The sequence below is a fragment of the Salvia hispanica genome, chromosome 4 (genome assembly GCF_023119035.1).
Source record: "Salvia hispanica cultivar TCC Black 2014 chromosome 4, UniMelb_Shisp_WGS_1.0, whole genome shotgun sequence".
NCBI lineage: Eukaryota > Viridiplantae > Streptophyta > Magnoliopsida > Lamiales > Lamiaceae > Salvia > Salvia hispanica.
The window spans coordinates 13139764-13159826 of record NC_062968.1 but is presented as its reverse complement, the minus strand read 5'-3'; the positions used below and the strand labels follow the sequence as shown (position 1 = coordinate 13159826).

At 36.1% G+C, this 20063-nt stretch overlaps 1 long non-coding RNA gene across 1 annotated transcript; it reads left to right on the top strand.

Moving 5' to 3' along the window:
* Positions 1-563: 563 nt before the first annotated feature.
* Positions 564-1500, top strand: LOC125219738. Its single transcript, XR_007176200.1, has 2 exons — positions 564-723; positions 1245-1500. It is a non-coding gene; the product is annotated as an uncharacterized LOC125219738 (long non-coding RNA).
* The last annotated feature ends 18563 nt before the right edge of the window (positions 1501-20063 follow it).

Below are 20063 nucleotides of genomic sequence, written 5' to 3'. Positions count from 1 at the left end.
CGATGGAGTATAAGGGGAGTATGTTGGGCCAATTTATTTTAAATAGTTGTTGGGCGTTAGTAATTAATTAAGAATTGGGCCAAGGAATTTCTGTTGATTTGGGCCACTTGAGTTGTTATAATTAAGTGAGTGCAGTGGGCTTTGGGCCAAGATTTAAATTATGAGAAGTTGGATGGAATTTATTTAAGGACTTGAGTTGGAGCTCAATTAATTAATTTCCAAACAATTTGCTAAGTTTTCAAAGATAGAAAATATCGAGTTGGAGCCCGAAAGTTGATAAGTTAAATTCTAAATAATTTATTTAGATTCCAGGAAAATAAAGTAGTAGAGTGGGAGACGCGAAAGCCGACCGGCGTCGCCCCGCGACGCCATGGGCGGCCTTAAGAAAAATCCGAAGAAAGGATTTAAGAGGAGACTTTCCAAGAATTCTTATTCTATTAAATAAGTGCCCTAATATTTAAGTTAGAGAGAATAGAATTTCTCCAAAGATAATAAAGAGAATAAATAAACTCTGCAGAGTAGTAAAGCCGAGGTAGGATTAAGAAAAATCCTATAAGCCGAGACTGAGATATAGGTGCTATCCAATAGGATGCATGCATTCTTTCTAAAGAGAAATAATTCAAGTATTAATTAGCGTGCTACGCTATTTATTTTCAAGGGATAAATTGCTCGAGGGCGAGTGAGGCCAAAGCGAGTAATTGAGTTGAGACATAAGCATATCAGGTGGGCTTTCTTTTAATATCCAGCACTATAGTGTGGATATAAAGCAAATACTTTTGAAGTTATGAAAAATCATTTTCTCAAAATGAAGCAGCGATTATTTTTGAAGTGTTGTCATGCCATAAAATGTTTATTTTGAGGCCTATCTGCTAGGGGCTAGATGCCTGCGGGTTTTGGCGATGCCAGCCCGAGTTTAACGAAATTCGGTTCCCAATAGGACCGCAAATCCTGTTCGGAATAACGTGCACGAGAGCCGTGAGCCATCAGCGGTTGGCCGGCGATGTGTCCGCTGAAGGTGGCCACCTTCACGGTACACGATTCTCAGATAAGGCGAGGATCCAAAAGAACATAGACTGCAGTCGGACTTTTAAGATCACAGAGAATTTAGTATGCTCGGGCCTTTTAAGAAAAACCCCCGTGCGATACTGTAGATGGATGACAACTATATATTGTATGTTTTGTTTTCGGCATGTGTCCACTGAGTACTCCTGTACTCAGCCCTGCATGTATTTATAAATGTGCAGGTTGAACGTCAAGAGGATGGAGAAATGATCGGAGTCGATGCTACTAAATAATCCAGTGGATCTTTTCACGATTCGTGTCTTCATACACGAAGTCGTCTAGTATGGACTTATTCCGCTGCTCTTTTGTGAAGTGAGACATCTTAGAATCTCACCTTCGAACTCTGATTTATTGATGTAATGTTTATTCTAGTTCTAAGACCATGTAATGGTACATTTGACTTCTATTCTATGATATGATCGACTTGGCCTTCGGGCATATTCACAAGTTCTTTCCCCTTTTCTTTCCCCGTTTCTTTAATCCCTCCCATTAGTCGCGATTTACCCGCTTCCGCTATCCTTAGCAAAGTGCGGTCATGACACATGGGGAGAAGATGACACAATTGACAGATGTTATTGCTGCGATCAACTTGCAGAATCAGCAATTCAAAACACTATGGGTGAAAGGAGAAGGATCGGGCAGTGGTGGAGGAGAATCGGCTGCGGGTGCAACGAATACTAATGGATCGGGTGCGAAATCGGACGATGAGTCGAATGATTGGGAGAGATCCACTCGTTATGAGATTTTCAAGTTCGATGAGATCTGATTTGAGGGATGAGTGATGAGGGCAGAATATTTTTTTGAGGTTGCTAGAGTGCCGGAGAGAAGCAGATTGAGAGTGGCTGCAATCCATCTAGAAGGCAGAGCTCAGCAATGGCACAAAGGTTTCGCGTGCTTGCAAGGGGATATAGCATATGTAGATTGGAGGTGTTATATCGCGGCGACGTCAGCTCGCTTTGCAACGCACGCTTATGAAGATCCACTAGCCGATCTAAGAAATTTGAAACAACGAGGGGCGGGGCAGCTTTATATGGATGAGTTTGATGAGCTCTATCCACGAACATGAATTCGAGAGGATCAGGCCCTTAGTTTCTTTTTGTCTGGATTGATGGATGAACTCCAAATGCCTGTGAGGATGTTCAAGCCGAGAGGCTTAGATGAGGCCTATTCTTTGGCAAAGTTGCAGGATTTCACTGTGAAGGCTTTGCGTATTAAACCAAAGGTGACACAAGGTGGAGGGCTAGTCTCTAATAGCTACTACTCAAACAACAAGCCTATAGCTGTAACCGCTACTAACATAAGCATTCTGGGGTGACTGGAGGATGGAGTAATGGAGGAAATAAGGTAGGGGTAAGAGCCAGCTCTAATCTGACTCCAAAAGAGTTAGACGATAGGAGAGCTAGGAAGGAATGTTTTTGGTGTACAGAGAAATTTACTCAAAATCATCAGTGTGCTAGGAGGAAGTCATTTGTGATACAAATGATAGAACAGAGACTCATGAGTGAGGAGGCTCCACCAGAAGAGGAGGTGCAAGAAGAAGAGGGTGATGAAGGTGAAGAGGAGGATCTGCAACTATCCCTACATGTTGTATGGGGAAAGGAAGTACTAAAACTTAATTTGCAGAAGGCGGCAGATTGGATAAAGAAGCAGGCTGATAAGGAAAGCGCGATAAGGAGTATGCAATAGGTGATTGGGTGTGGCTTTAAGCTGCAAGATTATCGTAAAAAATCGATCAGAAGACAACATCATAAATTTGATCCCAAGTTCTATGGTCCTTATTAAATCATCGACAAGATTGGAAAAGTTGCTTATAAGTTGAGTTTGCCTACTACCACGGCCATACATGATGTCTTTCATGTCTCTCTTCTTAGGCCAACAGCAGCTCCGTTGTCCCCGGTAGACAATCTTCCACCTATTAGCTACATTAATGATGCGGTCCCTCAAGCCATACTTGAACGCAAAATGGTAAAACATCATAATCAAGCGGTGACGAAGTGGTTGATTCATTGGGCGGGTAAGTCACCGGCGGATACTTCATGGGAATTCGCGGATGTAATTAAGGAACGCTTTTCATGGTTCCTTAGGGACAAGGAACCCTAAGAGGGGGGTATTGTTGCATGCATATTTCTACATCACCATACATGCAACAAGGGAGCTTGCATCTTCGTCTGCGATGGTAGCAAGGTGTGAGCTCGGGTGACTAGGATGATAATAAGTTGGTAGGATCAATAAGGCACATGATTGCACATTGCACATTCTGACGTGGCGCATGACGTGGTATGCAGAGTTGGATTGCAATGCGGAGCGCGTGAAGAGTAGAAGTATAAATAGAAGGACCACCACCTTTGTAATGCATGTTGAGAGTGTGAATGTGTGTGTGCATTGGGTCGTGGATCCATCACATTGTTATTTCGCATTGTCAATTCTCATTATCGTTCATTGTAATTCCTCTTTGATTCATCGTAATACAATTCCTATTGTTGATTCCCCTGCATTTTTGTATCGATTATTTTGTGGTGTTGTTGTTGATTGTTGAATCGTGGTTGGAGGGGTGTGATATCGGTCACGATTGGGCGATCTAGAGCTCGGGCCGTATCAAATTGATAATAAGAAATTTGATTCTTCACCTGATTATCCATCAATCGATCACAGAGATGAAGCGGCTAGGGCACGACGCAATTGCAGAGAGAAAGAGCTTGGGCACGCGAAGAGGGAGGGAGGGAGGGAGAGTGGAAAAAGACGCGAGGAGAGAGGGAGAGAGGAAATGAAAAAAGTGCTGCATATTTCAGTTTTTATATGACCCGTTTCTATTTTGACCCGATTTAGGGTCCGCATGATTTTTAAATTCCAACCCGTTTTTACATGGAATTGAATCAGAATTCTTTTGTTAATTTATGGAATTTGAATTGTGGAATTGGAATTTGAGGAATTGGAATTCAATTCCAAATCTACATATTTTTGTGATACCGAACAGCGGAATTGGAATTGGAGGCTCCAATTCCAATTCCAAGGTCTCAATTCCGTGGTACCGAACGCAGCTTATGCATTACTTTGTATATTCCTTTTTAATCAACTGTAACATAAATTCTATACCTAATAAACTTTGTATAAATATAGCCATACGAGTAAGCATTACATTGTACATTCCTTTTTAATCAATTGTAATATAAACTATATACGTACTTCCTCCGTCCCAAGGAAGATAAGATGACTCCTTCCTTGGGTGGCGCAGAAATTTATGTAACTTTATTTTGTGTGTAAAGTGAAGAGAGTAAAGTAAGAGAGAGAATAAAGTAGAGAAAAAAGTATTTCCATTATTAGTAATGAGCCATCTTGGTTGGGACAAACTAAAAAGGAAAGTGTATCATCTTTAATAGGACAGATGGAGTAATACTTTGTATAAATATAGCCATACAACTAAGCATTACATTTTAGATTCCTTTTTAATTAATTGTAAAATCAAATGTATATTAGACTGTCCATGAAAAATGGAGTACCATTTCATCCATTTGGGATGTACAAAGAAATAGTACTCCTCCCTAAAGTTGGAAAGTTTCTCTTTCATATTTTACCTATTTTTTCTCCTCTCTCTCCTCTTTATCTATTTTTTCTCTCTATTTCTCTTGCTTTACATACTTTTTCTTTTTTCTCTTTTTTACTTTACCATTTCTCATTAAAACTCGTACCAATCATAATAGAATTTTTTTATACGGAGAGAGTAATTAAACTTGTATACCAAATAGCAAGTAAAGCTAGACTAATTACTATTAAAGCATAGCAATTAATACCAAAATGGACTACCAGAGAAACTAAAGAATTACAACGTTCGAATTGATTGTATAAATATAGCCATCTAGAACCATATAAGTAAGAATTACATTGTGGAATACTTTCAAATTAATTGTATAAGTAAGAATTACATTGCAGAATCCTTTTTAATTAATTGTAAATTCAAACATATACTCTATACCTACTTTAATTTATGGTGACAACCGTGATTGTATTCATTTTTTTTCAAGCCATAATTTCTAGGTTGCCTGATTGGATTCTTCCCAAGGTCAACTTATCCTCATGCTTTTTATAAAAATAATTGTTAAATATTTTATTAAAATTGTTATAAACGGCAATAAGATATTAGTGTGCACATATTACAACTCATCAAACTCGTGGAGGTCGGCAGCGGCCGGGTGCGGTTTCATTTGGAGCTGAATCCCGAGGAAACCACGATTGTTTCCTGGAAAAAGATTCTCAAAAGAGCAAATTTGAGTAACGCCGATGAGCCCGGTCCGTCGGCTCCGGGCCCATCTTTTGAAGCCCGTGGCGACGAGCAGCCAACTTCTCCTCCTGCGGCGGCTTCTCAAATGAATGAAACGGTAATCTTGCATGCAAAGTTGTTATTGATGATTTTGTGAATAAAAAACTGTTGCATGTTTGTTAATTATGCTGAATTTGCTGGTGCAGTTAAGTCAGAGTTAATTAATTCATTGATTTTGTTTCTATATTGTGATTTTTACTATTTTTATCTTCCGAGTTTTGTAGGTATATTGTTGGCCTAGCTTTCATTTAACATTCTGGTTCAGAAAATTGTTGGTGAATTCGTATCCGAGATTTATTTTTGATTGGGGTGGATTTTGTTTTTATATGCAGAACATGCAAGGTAGCAGGGATGGGGAGGATCTTGTTCTCCACAACATGTCTGATGATGATGACTACGACACCGATGATTCTTTCACTAATGATACGGAGTTGGTGTGCTCTGCTCTTTCATCAAGTTGCCTTATTTTTCTGTCCACGTACTTAGTTTGATTTTATCACCCTAAATTTATCGTGTTACCATTTTTTTTACAGGAGGAATCTCCAAATATTACAAATCTCGAGAATGCCTTTGGAGAGTTGGAGAAGGCAGTTGCACAATGTATCTCACTACTTATATTACATCTTAGTTTATTTCTATTAATTTTAGTGTGATTCATGCCATATTTATTGTTTTGTGCTTTTGCATAAACAGTTAGACCACCTTCTACAGATCCTGTAGAAGGTGGTTAGAATAGCCACCTTCAGACAAAAAGAGATTTCAGGATCTTGTTAATCAATCTCACTCCGACAGAAAGGGATTGCCTTCAGAAATAAAACGAGACCTTGCAAAAGTGGCTAGAATAGCGGTACTCAATAGCAATTGAATTTTTTCATCTTTGTTACAGAGCTAACTTAATGAACTATCATTTATGTCTATGCTTAATTGGCCAGTCTGTTAGTATAAATCAAAACCACGTCTTTTACTGTTCAGGGCTCCTGCTATAGAAGGATTCTAGAGGATGTGATCAGCCGTCTAATGAGCATTTTGGAACACTTGATGAAGATTGCGACACTGAAGGTATTTTCCCTCTTTAAGACAACAATTTTTACTTTTAAGGTTATTGTGTTTTGTTCTTCTTGCTATTTGGCTTTCACAAAAAAATCGTCCATCATTTTTTTGCTGGTTGTCTTTACTGTTTGATGACCTGGAATACATACTGACTGGATGGATTTGGTCCTATCATCTCATTATATACTCCATATTGATATTTTGCTGTTGATAACCTTTTTTTGTGATGACATTACAGAAGTATATCGAGATGGAACGCTATGTCTAGGCTGAGATAAATCCAAAACTTTAAAGACATGTATTCAAAGTGAACTCCTCTTATGGGATGCATGGCTTAGAAGTAGATATTTGTTGTGGAACTATTTTCTTTATCACCAACAATTGAAGCACTTTAACTTTTGGGAATAATTTTTTCCTGAATCTTAAATTTATATGGTCATCTAAAGTTATTTTTCCTATCAACATAGACTAATTCCTCAAGTAACAAACGAATAGAATTCTGAAGTTCACACGAAGAGTCTAATAATGGTCTATCTTTTGTCAGATGTCTATGTTTGCGGGCGGAAGACTTTATTTAAGCAATTACAAAAGATCAACTTGATGGAATTTTGCAAAATTTATTTTCAGTAGTCTGAAATTCATTCTCTTTTATAAATCATCGGAGTATTTAATGAGTCAGAACCATCCAATGAAATCTAACTAAATTTTTCTTTATCCATCCATGCTACTTTATCATTTTGTTTCCTTTACTGATAAAACATTATGTAGGGATATATTCTTATTCATATGGTAAATATTGTTATAAACAAAACACAAGTTAGTCCATCGGGTCTTGTGATCAAATGGTTAGATTAATGTCACGTGTCATCTAATAATGTAGATTATTAGTCTAGTAATATACTACTCCCTCCGTCCCATAAAAGTTGAGACAAAACTTTTGAGCACGGAGGTTAAGAATTTATATTAAATAAATAGGAGATATGAAAAAAAGTAGGAAAGATAAGAGAGAATAAAGTAAATGATGGAATAAAAAAAGAGTGATTAGATGTTTTGTCTTTTGCTAAAAAAAGAAATGACTCAACTTTGTTGGGACGGACTAAAAAGGAATACGACTCAACTTTTTTGGGACAGAGGGAGTATTATAGTAAAATAATTTAGAATTTTAGTCTAATAAGGTTGATTATTAGTTTAATAATGTAGCATCTTAGTCTAATAATGTAGCTTATCACAATCATCAAATCCAAGAATACAAAGGTTGTGATTTATGTTGTGTTTTATATTAAAGATGTGTGAGGACCCTAATACACCCTTTATACATAATTTAGTAAAATAAAGAATCTCATGTTGAGTAATAGAATGTTCACTCTATGGTAGAATGTTCGAAAAGGATAACAATGCTAATGAAACTACAATGGAGATATATATCCAAGTATGGTTAGGGAAGTAAGTTTTCCGTTCACTCTTTAATGTCTACACATACCTAGAGCATAACAATAAATTAGTTGCCCACTCTCATCGTAAGTTTCAAATAAGATGCCCAAGATCGTAGGATTATTGTCGCGGTTCCTACTGTTTTTGTATCTAAGATATGTAATATTAAAACTCGCCCTCCTGTGGGTAGCGGCGTTTCTTTTATAAAGGAGTCTAAAAGTGAGTTGTAGCGATAACAACAAGGATTCTAGCATGTTCACATCTTTTTTGGCATCGGGAGGTCTATTCCATGTCACACATGATGGACTCACTATATTTTTCATATGCTTTGGATTACATATATATGTGTAAGTCTATTATTATATATATATGTGAAAATAATATATTAGTTTATAGCATTTACGTCACTGGGATACCATTTAATGAGGAATCACTCAAAGTGTGTAGGATTCTACAGTTTTTTCCTTTGATGCGCTATTCCATGCAACACGTGGTGGACTGTACCGGGTGCTTTATTTGCCTTGAATTAACGCGTATTTGTGCAAGTCTATTTGCAAAAACGTGTGGTAATATACCTTGCATCTTTAAGACCATCATTTGAATGATAATATAAAATTATTTACGGGGAAGAGGGTGATACTTTCAACCATTTTTGTGCTTCTTGATTATGTTACATTTATTGTTGTTTTTATTATTGTTTAGCGTTATTAGCCTCGAATATAATGTGTTCTCAAGTGTGATTACCTCGCTAATTACTGATTCATTAAGTATATTTATTGGCAGAGAAATCTTCAAGCTATGGCTAATGTGGGATTAACCGCTAAACAAGAGAAATATGATAAAATGGAGAAGATGAAACAAGAAGTTGTTGAAATGGTGAAATCTCGAGCTGTGGGAAAGAAACACAAACACGGTTTCAACAATGTGTTGGAAAATAAAATTTGTAAATTATATGATTTTTATGTTGAGGTATGTATCTGATTTTTGTAGCTCAAGAGTATGGGAAAATAAATAATAAACTAATACTCCAAAAGATTTAAATAGTATTGGGGTTTTTTAGGTTTTCGATCCTAATTGTTATTTGGTTTTCATCTCAGACACTAGAAGAATTCTCAGGACCTCCAGTTGAAACGTTATATGAAGAGGTAATTTAAATGTTGAGTTAACATCAATGCCTTATCTGGATAAGGTTTAGTTAATTGTGTTTGCAGAAGATATTGAGTAAAGTTAATAATACTTCATGTTCGTCTGTAAGTTTTGTTGTGCCTACGTTGGAAAAGTAGAACTGCACGATCTAGTGTGCGTGGTTCATGATGTGAATTGCATATCTATCTTTGGTGTTTGCATGTTGTCTTTGTCAAACTATATGATAACCATTATATTTGATATAATTCGTTGCAATGCAGCTGGCTTCATTGTGGCCCAGTGGCTTCATGAATATTAATAGGATTAAACGTGCTATATATAGAGCTAAAGAAAGTAAAGGCATTCGCAGTTTCCGGGAGGTATGGGATTTTACAGTTTTGCCACTAAGCCCCGTCCTGCTATGTTGGATTCTCATAAACGTGTGGGCAAATAGTGGGACTTGTCTTTGCAGTTAGAAATTAGTGGAAAATTGTTGAAGTATATATGATGTTCAAAATTTCATGTATAATCATTGGTTTCTCCTTATATTTACTCGATGAAGTCCCATGTTAGTGTTTCGTTGTTCTGCTCACAGTCATCTTCGTTTCATTTGTTGGCTTAGGATCGAGAGAAAATCAAGGAAAAAATGTTTTACCACAGGATGCCTCTAACAATGCACATGGAACAAGTTAAAGAAGTTGATCACCAGCAGCATCCTACACCATACGGATACAAAGCCGTAAAGTTTGCAACCGAAAAAGAAAGCAAAATGAATGCCCAATGCCGAGGTGGCAGAAGCCAATCTTCTCCTTGAGAAGCTGGTAATTTTGTAGAGCAGAGAAATGGCACAAACTTGAAAAGCATTGAACTTGCTAATATTTGTGTGAAAACATTGAACTTGATAATATTTCTGAGTTGTAATGAACATATACTAAATGTAAATGGATAAATAACTGAAAATGGTATAGGATTTTGGCTGTATTTTCGAACTAGCGAGAAATGTGAAGTCATGTTTATATGCACATCTAAGTAACTAACTGAGAAATTTACGTGAATTTATTGTCCCTCAATTTTACTTTATTTCTTCCGTTCCACTTTAGTATAATAATGGTGTCAAATATAATGGTTATGATATATATACGGAGGTGATTCATTTAAAAACTTTTTTTAAAATTAGAGCACATCACTATAACAATATATATCACTTCCTGACTAAATATATGTCGGTTCATGAATATCATCAATTGATACGTTTTGTAATATCAACTGATATTAATATATTACAGAATTAATGTGATTTTTAGTTTTTAAGGTTCTCATTTTAAAATTGTTCTCACTAAATCCGTACACTATAAAATAATTAGTATAACTTTGTATTAATATAGCCATACAACTAAGCATTACTTTGTACATTCATTTTTAATCAATTTTGATATCAATTCTATACAACTAAACATTACTTTGTACATTTGTTTCTAATCAATTGCAATATAAATTCTATACCTAATGAAACTTTGTATAAATATAGCATACGAGCAAGCATTACATTGTACATTCCTTTTTAATCAATTGTAATATAAATTATATACATAGTAATACTTTGTATAAAAACCATACAACTAAGCATTACATTGTACATTCCTTATTAATCAATTACCTATTTTTATTTACAGTGACAACCGTGATCTTACTCATATTAATCAATTAACTTATGCTCACATTTTTATTAAAAAAATTGTTAAATGTTTCACTATATTAATTAATTGTTATAAACATCAATAGGATATTAGTGTGCATATACTATAACTCATCTAACCTGCCTATCATTATCGTTACTAATAAAATTTTGATTTTGATATGTAGGTTATAACTACTTGAAAGAGTTATTATGATTTTTTTAATCGGGTAAATAGAAGAAACGGAGCTAGAAAATGAATATGTAAAAAGAATTTGGGTGGAATCTGAAATAATGAAAGTAATGTCAGTCATAATTGTAACTGTTATAAATATCAGATAATGAACTCACTCTCTCGTCAACTCAAATGTAAGGTTATTTCCTTCATAAGTAGACCACAAAATTGATTGTGGAAGGCCTGAATCCGACGGGCCGGAATTGGCACGGTTTGAAACCGGCGCCGTCGGTTGTGGACGGCGGCGGCCGGGTGAGGTTTATGGTGGAGATGAATCCTCGGGAGACCACGATTGTTTTTTGGATAAAGCATCTCAAAGAGGTCAATTAGAGTGAGCCCAAAGGGCCTGATCCGTCTGCTCCGGGTTGAAGCCCGTGGGACCTCGGTGAGGAGCGACGGATAATGAATCGAAGGAATTGCAAACGAAGTGTTTGAGCAACGTGATTGAAAGGATCTAAAGAATGTATGCGGTAAGAATGTCATTTTCATTAATTTTCATTCTATATTGTTGCCATTTAACACTCTGGTTTGGGAAATTGTTGGTGAATTCATATCCAAGATTTGATTTGTACTTAGGTGGATTTTGGTTGGCGTATGTGGAATGAAGAAAATGAAAACCACGATGAAGATGGAACGAACTCGGATGCATTCTTTCAATCCTTTCTATCACGTTGCTCATACGGTTCACCTGTGATTCCTTCGATTTGCTAGCCACCGTTTCATTCATATGAGAAGCCGCCGCAGCTAGGAGTAGGCGGCTCTACAATGGCATCGCCACGGGCTTCAAGAGACGGGCCCGGAGGCGACAGACCGGGCCCCTTGGCCTCACTCAAATTTTCCTTTTTCAGAAGCATTTTCCAGGAAACAATCGTGGTCTCCTTGGGATTCAGCTCCACTTTAAACCGCACCCGGCCGCCGCCAACCTCCACTTATGGTCCCTGTTTCGGTTCGGCCCATTTTCGGGCCGGGCAGATTTAGCATCTGTCACCATCAATTCTGTGCTCTATCAATAAAGAGAAATAGGGTTGAACTTATGGATGTGTAACGGTAACAACTATTTCTGTTACAATGAACAAATGATTTTACCCAAATTATTTGCAAATTCATTTTTCTTCTAATTAAAATGATTTGAACAATCACAATAACTCTATCAAATTAAAAAGCATAGTCAATTATGGGTTTAAATCAAGCACATTTATATGATTTTGCTTTTACTCTTTTTAGGTAATAAAAGAATGCACACAATTGAGGAGCAATTATGCACATCGTTCACATAATAAATTTGATATATGCCAGACAAAATTATTACTCCATCCGTCCCTGAAAATTTGTCTCATTTTCCTATTTCCGTCATTTGGAAATCCATACAACGTCTTTGGTGTAGTATTGTCTCTTAGATCCGTTAGTGGTCTCAATCTTTATCATCGTACTTTGATATTTGATTCGCTCTCGTTCTATTTTGTAGGTGTACGGAACCCGGATTTGTGGGCAAATCCTTCCCAAGGAGGGGAGGATGATATGACCATCAGTGCTAGACGTCAAGTGTCTTCACCTCGATGTGATCCATGGATTGATTGGGGTGCAAGGAAGAGAGTGAAGACATGCCAAGGATTCAATAAAGCTATAGGGCCGCCCGAGGATGCGAGGAATAGAAGAGGCTCGGACTTGAGGACAAAACCTTTCCAAGAAGTGGAGGATCACTACAGCTGGATTCAACCGGCAACCGTCCTATCGAGATGATATCCTATGAAACTGCCACCAATCGGAGTCTGAATGAGGGAGATATGGCGGTTTTACAGTAGTCGCGCGGAAAAGGCGGGGAACTCTTGAAGGAACACCCGGGCGGGTGTTTTTCAACCTGGACAACACCCGACCGGGCGAAATGATTTGGAGGTCTAGAAGGAACACCCGGGCGGGTGTTTTGCACCCTGCAACTCACCCGACCGGGTGAATCACCCGAGAATTAGATTTGGTGTGTCTTTTTCCACATTTTGGACCCTTAGTATAAATATCTTTTAATATCATTTTTCATTCTAGATAAGATTGTGATTGAAGTTATTTCCCTAGTGAGTTTTTCCTCTGAGGAATGTATCCAATTCCTTCCTTGAAGGTTGCTTGTCTCAATTCTTATAGATTTATTCAAGTAGAGGTATGCATCAATAGAGTGTATCCATTGAGTAGTGGAGCCAAGGGGTGATAGAGCTATTGAAAGTTGCCTAGGGTTGTTTCCATCCTTTTGTTCAAGGTCATATGGTCATAACTCTTTTATCTCATCATTATACACATGCTTTCCATTCCTAATCTTCCATCCATTCTTGTTTAGATTCAATTTTTGTGGTTGGATCTCTTTATTATCTTTTGCTGTGTGTTGAGAAATTAAAAATAGCCTCACAAAAATTGTTAGATCAAACATCATAAATGAGTAAATTCTTGGGAAATGGATCATAAAATACATGGATCCTTATCAATGTCGGTTCATGAATATCACAAATTGATACGTTTTGTAATATCAACTGATATTAATATATTATAGAATTAATATAATTTTTAGTTTTTAAGGTTCTCATTTTAAAATTGTTCTCACTAAAACTGTACACTATAAAATAATTAGTGTAACTTTGTATAAATATAGCCATACAACTAAGCATTACTTTGTACATTCCTTTTTAATCAATTTTAATATCAATTCTATACAACTAAGCATTACTTTGTACATTTGTTTTTAATCAATTGCAATATAAATTCTATACCTAATGAAACTATGTATAAATATAGCATACGAGCAAGCATTACATTGTACATTCCTTGTTAATCAATTGTAATATAAATTATATACCCAGTAATACTTTGTATAAAAACCATACAACTAAGCATTACATTGTACATTCCTTATTAATCAATTACCTATTTTTATTTATGGTGACAACCGTGATCTTACTCATATTTATGTCAAGCCAGATTTTTCAAACATCAACTAATGCTCACATTTCAAGCCAAAATCTATGTTCCTTAATTTCGACAATGTTGAAATGCATATTAAGGTTTTGAAATGCATATTAAGGTTTTGAAACATCCACATAGCATTATGGACTACAATGTCGTCGAAGATGAAGTAGAAAAATAGAACAAAATACCGTGAAACTAGTCCAACATATTCACTATCAATATCAAATACGTCCTGAACATTTGCAATAATTAATGGCTAATAATCCGAGATTAAGCCTAATCGGGTCACATTTTTTGCTAATCGACGGTTGACCGTCAAAATTAATGGAATCGTTAAAAATGGACCGGATCGACACAAATTTCATTTGTTATGGATCCGTTTTTCAAAAAGTGAATGTTTGGACCAAATTCGTATAGCACTCATATGTTTAGGACTAAAATTGACATTTACTCTATAAACTACTCCCTCCGTCTCACTTTAGGAGTCCCGGTTTACCATTTTTGGATGTCCCACTTTAGGAGTCCCGGTTGAAATATTCCATAAATGGTATTAGGCCCCACATTCCACTAACCTTTTTTCACTCACATTTTAATATAAAATTAATATAAAAAAGTAGGACCCACATTCCACTATCTTTTTTCACCAACTTTCCTTTATATTTCTTAATACCCGTGCCGAACTCAACCGGGACTCCTAAAGTGAGACGGAGGGAGTAATAAATAAAAATGGACTCATATTCCACTTACCTTTTTAAATCACTTTCCTTTACATTTCTTAATCCCGTGCCGTAACTAAAGTGGACATGTGGGGACAGAGGGAGTAATAAATAGTTAAAATGGAGAAATGGTAAAGTAAGACAGAGAATAATATAGAGAAAAGTGCATAAAAGTCAATGGGTCTCCTAATGGCCGACGGAGGGAGTATTATTTTAGTGTGGTTAATGCCATATTTATTGTTTTGTGTTTGTGCATAAACAGTAGACCACCTTCTATAGATCCTTAGGATCTCACTCGCGCAAAAAGAGATTGTCTTCATAAACAAAACTAGCGCTTGCAAAAGTGGCTACAATATCGGCACTCAAAAGCAATTGAATTATTCATCCTTGTTATAGAACTAACTTATACTACTATCATTTATGCTTGTGCTTAATTGGCCAGTCTATTAGTATAAGTCAAAACCATGTTCTTTATTATTGTTGTAGGGCTCGTGCTATAGACGGATTCGAGAGAATGTGCAGTCGTCTGATGAGCATTTTGGGCCCTTGATGAAGATTAAAACACTGTAGGTATTTTCCCACTTTAAGACAAAGATTTTTTTTTACTTTTAAGGTTACTATGTTTTGTTGTTCTTGCTATTCGGCTTTCACATGAAAATCGTCTTTCATTTTGTTGCTAGTTGTCTTTACTGGTCGGATGGTTTTGGACCTGTCACCTCAATTTTATTATACTCCATTTGGATATTTGGCTATCGATAACTTTTTTCTGTGTGATGACATTACATAAGTATGTCGAGGTGGGGCGCTATTGGCTGAGACAAATCCAAAATGTTAAACACATGCATTTCAAATGAACTCCTCGTCTGAGATACATGGCTTAGAAAAAGATATTTGTTGTGTAACTATCTTCTTTAGTAACAACAACTGAAGCACTTTAACTTTTGGTAATAATTTTTGTATGGTTAAGAGCATAACAATAAATTAGTTGCCCACTCTCATCGTAAGTTTCAATTAAGATGCCTAAGATTGTAGGTTTATCATCGCGGTTCCTACTGTTTATGTATCTAAGATATGTAATATTAAAACTAGCCCTCCTGTGGGTAGCGGCGTTTCTTTTATAAAGGAGTCTAAAAGTGAGTTGTAGCGATAACGACTAGGATTCTAGCATGTTCACATCTTTTTAGGCAGGGGAGGTCTATTCCATGTCACACATGATGGACTCACTATATTTTTCGTAAGCTTTGGATTACATATAGTTATAATCCGGTATACATATGTGAAAATAGTATATGGTAGTTTATAGCATTTAAGTCACTAGGATACCATTTATTGAGGAATCGCTCAAAGTGTGTAGGATTCTACATTTTTTTCGTTTGATGCGCTATTCCATGCGACACGTGGTGGACTATACTGGGTGCTTTATTTGCCTTGAATTAACGCGCATTTGAGCAAGTCTATTTGCAAAAACGTGTGGTGATATACCTAGCATCTTTAAGACCATCATCTAAATGATAATATAAAATTATTTACGGGGAAGAGGGTGATAATTTCAACCATTTTTGTGCTTCTTGATTATGTTATATTTATCGTTGTTTTTTTATTATTGTTTAGCATTATTAGCCTCGAATATAATGTGTTCTCAAGTGTGATTACCTCGCTAATTACTGAATCATTAAGCATATCTATTGGCAGAGAAATATTCGAGCTATGGCTAATGTGGGATTATGCGCTAAACAAGAGAAATATGATAAAATACAGAAGATGAAACAAGAAGTTGTTGAAATGGTGAAATCACGGGCTGCGGGAAAGAAACACAAACACAGTTTCAACAATGTGTTGGAAAATAAATTTGTAAATTATATGATTTTTATGTTGAGGTATGTATCTGATTTCTGTAGCTCAAGAGTATGGGAAAATAAACATTAAACTAATCCTCCGAAAGATATAAATAGTATATTTTAGTTTTTTGTAGGTTTTCAATCCTAATTGTTATTTGGTTTTCATCTAAGACGCTAGAAGAATTCTCAGGACCTCCAGTCGAAACGCTATATGAAGAGGTAATTTAAATGTTGAGTTAACGCCAATGCCTTCTCTGGATAAGGTTTAGTTAATTGTGTTTGCAGAAGATATTGATAAAAGTTAATAATACTTCATGTCAGTCTGTAAGTTTTGTTGTGCCTACGTTGGAAAAATAGAACTGCACGATCTAGTGTGCGTGGTTCATACTGTGAATTGAATATCTGTCTTTGGTGGTGGTTATTTCTTTGCATGTTGTTTTTGTGAAACTATGTGATAACCATTATGTTTGATATAATTCGTTGCTATGCAGTTGGCTTCATTGTGGCCCGGTGGCTTCATGAATACTAGTAGGATTAAACGCGCTATATTCAGAGCTAAAGAAAGGAAAGGCATTCGCAGTTTCCGAGAGGTATGTTTTTAAGGTTTTTCATTTAAGCCCCGTGCTGCGCTGTTGGATTCACATAACTTTGTGGGCAAATAGTGGGACTTGTCTTTGCAGTTAGAAATTAGTGGAAAATTGATGAATTATATATAATGTTCAAAATTTATGTCATGTATAATCATTGGTTTCTCCTTATATTTACTCAATGGAGTCCCATGTTAGTGTTTCGTTGTTCTGCTCACAGTCATCTTCGTTTCATTTGTTGGGTTAGGATCAAGAGAAAATCAAGGAGAAAAATGTTTTAACACAGGATGCCTCTAGCAATACACATGGAACAAGTTAAAGAAGTTGATCAGCAGCAGTAACATACACCATATGGATACAAAAACATCATGTTTGCAACCGAAAAAGAAAGCAAAATGGATGCACAATGCCGAGGTGGCAGAAGCTAATCTTCTCCTTGAGAAGCTGGTAATTTTGTAGAGCGGAGAAAGGGCACAAACTTGAAAACCGTTGAACTTGCTAATATTTGTGTGAAAACATTGAACTTGATAATATTTCTGAGTTGTAATGAACATATACTAAATGTAAATGGATAAATAACTGAAAATGGAATAGGATTTCGGCTGTATTATCGAGCTAGCGAGAAATGTGAAATCATGTTTATTTGCACATCTAAGTAACTAACCGAGAAATTTACGTGAATTTATTGTCCCTCAATTTTACTTTATTTCTCCCATTCCACTTTAGCATAATAATGGTGTCAAATATAATGGTTAGGATATATATAGGGAGGTGATTCATTTAAAAACATTTTTTTAAAATTAGAGCACGTCACTATAACATTATATATCAGTTCCTGACTAAATATATGTCGGTTCATGAATATCATAAATTGATACGTTTTGTAATATCAACTGATATTAATATATTATAGAATTAATATAATTTTAATTTTTAAGGTTCTCATTTTAAAATTGTTCTCACTAAAACTGTACACTATAAAATAATTAGTGTAACTTTGTATAAATATAGCCATACAACTAAGCATTACTTTGTACATTCCTTTTCAATCAATTTTAATATCAATTCTATACAACTAAGCATTACTTTGTACATTTGTTTTTAATCAATTGCAATATAAAGTATATATATAGCATACGAACAAGCATTACATTGTACATTCTTTTTTAATCAATTGTAATATAAATTATATACCTAGTAATACTTTGTATAAAAACCATACAACTAAGCATTACATTGTACATTCCTTATTAATCAATTACCTATTTTTATTTATGGTGACAACCGTGATCTTACTCATATTTATGTCAAACCAGATTTTTCAAACATCAACTAATACTCACATTTTTTATAAAAAAAATTGTTAAATGTTTCACTATATTAATTAATTATTTTAAACGTCAATAGGATATTAGCGTGCATATACTATAACTCATCTAACCGGCCTATCGTTATCGTTACTAATAAAATTTTGATTTTGATATGTAGGTTATAACTACTTGAAAGAGTTATTATGATTTTTTTAATCGGGTAACTAGAAAATGAATATGTAAAAAGAATTTGGGTGGAATCTGAAATAATGAAAGTAATGTCAGTCATAATTGTAACTGTTATAAATATCATATAATGAACTCACTCTCTCATCAACTCAAATGTAAGGTTATTTCCTTCATAAGTAGACCACAAAATTGATTGTGGAAGGCCTGAATCCGACGGGCCGGAAATTGGCAAGGTTTGAAACCGGCGCCGTCGGTTGTGGTCGGCGGCGGCCGGGTGAGGTTTATGGTGGAGATGAATCCTCGGGAGACCACGATTGTTTCTTGGATAAAGCATCTCAAAGAGGTCAATTTGAGTGAGCCCGAAGGGCCTGATCCGTCTGCTCCGGGTTGAAGCCCGTGGGACCTTGGTGAGGAGCTACCTGTTGGAACTAGAAAGTGAAGAACACAAAAGAAAGAAAATATTTGTATGCTGAACATAGATCAGAAGATGACTCAAAGTGACTTATTTATTCCACTAAAATGAGGTGCTATTTATAAGCCCTCTAAGAACACAACGTGCAAAATATCTTAACTAAAAATAGCTAACAATCAGGAACACTATCTAAACAATACTAGCTAAGAAATAGGAATGCTGAAAACTAACAAAGACTAAGTCACGATAAGCTTGAGCTGTCAATTATGAGTCAGCAATCTTCATTCAACACTCCCCCTTGATTCATAATTGCACACTCCGAGCATATTTCTGAACTTGACGTGCTTCTCCGAAGACAACGACTTGGTGAAAATATCAGCCAAGTTCTCAAGGTTGCTGCAAAACTTCAAAGAGATGACCCCTTCATTAATCAAATCTCTTATGAAGTGAAACTTAATATCGATGTGCTTCGTTCTCCCGTGCATAACTGGATTCTTTGCAATCGCAACAGCTGATCGATTATCACAGAAAATTCCAGTAGCCTGCTTCTGCTCCTGCTCGAAATCAGCCAATAACCTTCTCAACCACACTCCTTGACAAGCTGAAGAAGTAGCAGCCACATACTCTGCCTCTGCAGTCGAAAGCGCTGTTACTCCTTGCTTCTTTGAGCTCCATGTTACAGCTCCTGACCCGAGATTGAATACGAAGCCTGAAGTACTTCACCTATCATCCACCGAACCTGCCCAATCACTGTCCGTGAACCCAACCAACTCAAAATCAGCAACATTTGAGTACCAAATACCAAAATTTTGAGTTCCAGCTATGTAGCGAAGAATCCTTTTTGCAGCTCCAAAATTTTGACGTGTTGGATTGTGCATAAATCTGGAAACCATACCAACGACAAAGGCAATATCGGGCCTCGTATGCGTTAAATAAATCAAACCTCCAACTAGACTCCGAAAGCTTACTGCATCAGCTTCCTCCGTACCATCTTTGAGCTGCAACTTTTCATTCATATTCATGGGAGTAACTGCAGCTCTGCAATTCGTCATGTTGAAGCGTTTGAGAAGATCCTCGGCATACTTTTTCTGGAAAACGAACACTCCATCTTCTCCTTGCTTAATTTCCAATCCAAGAAAATAATTAAGCAAACCCAAATCTGTCATCTCAAA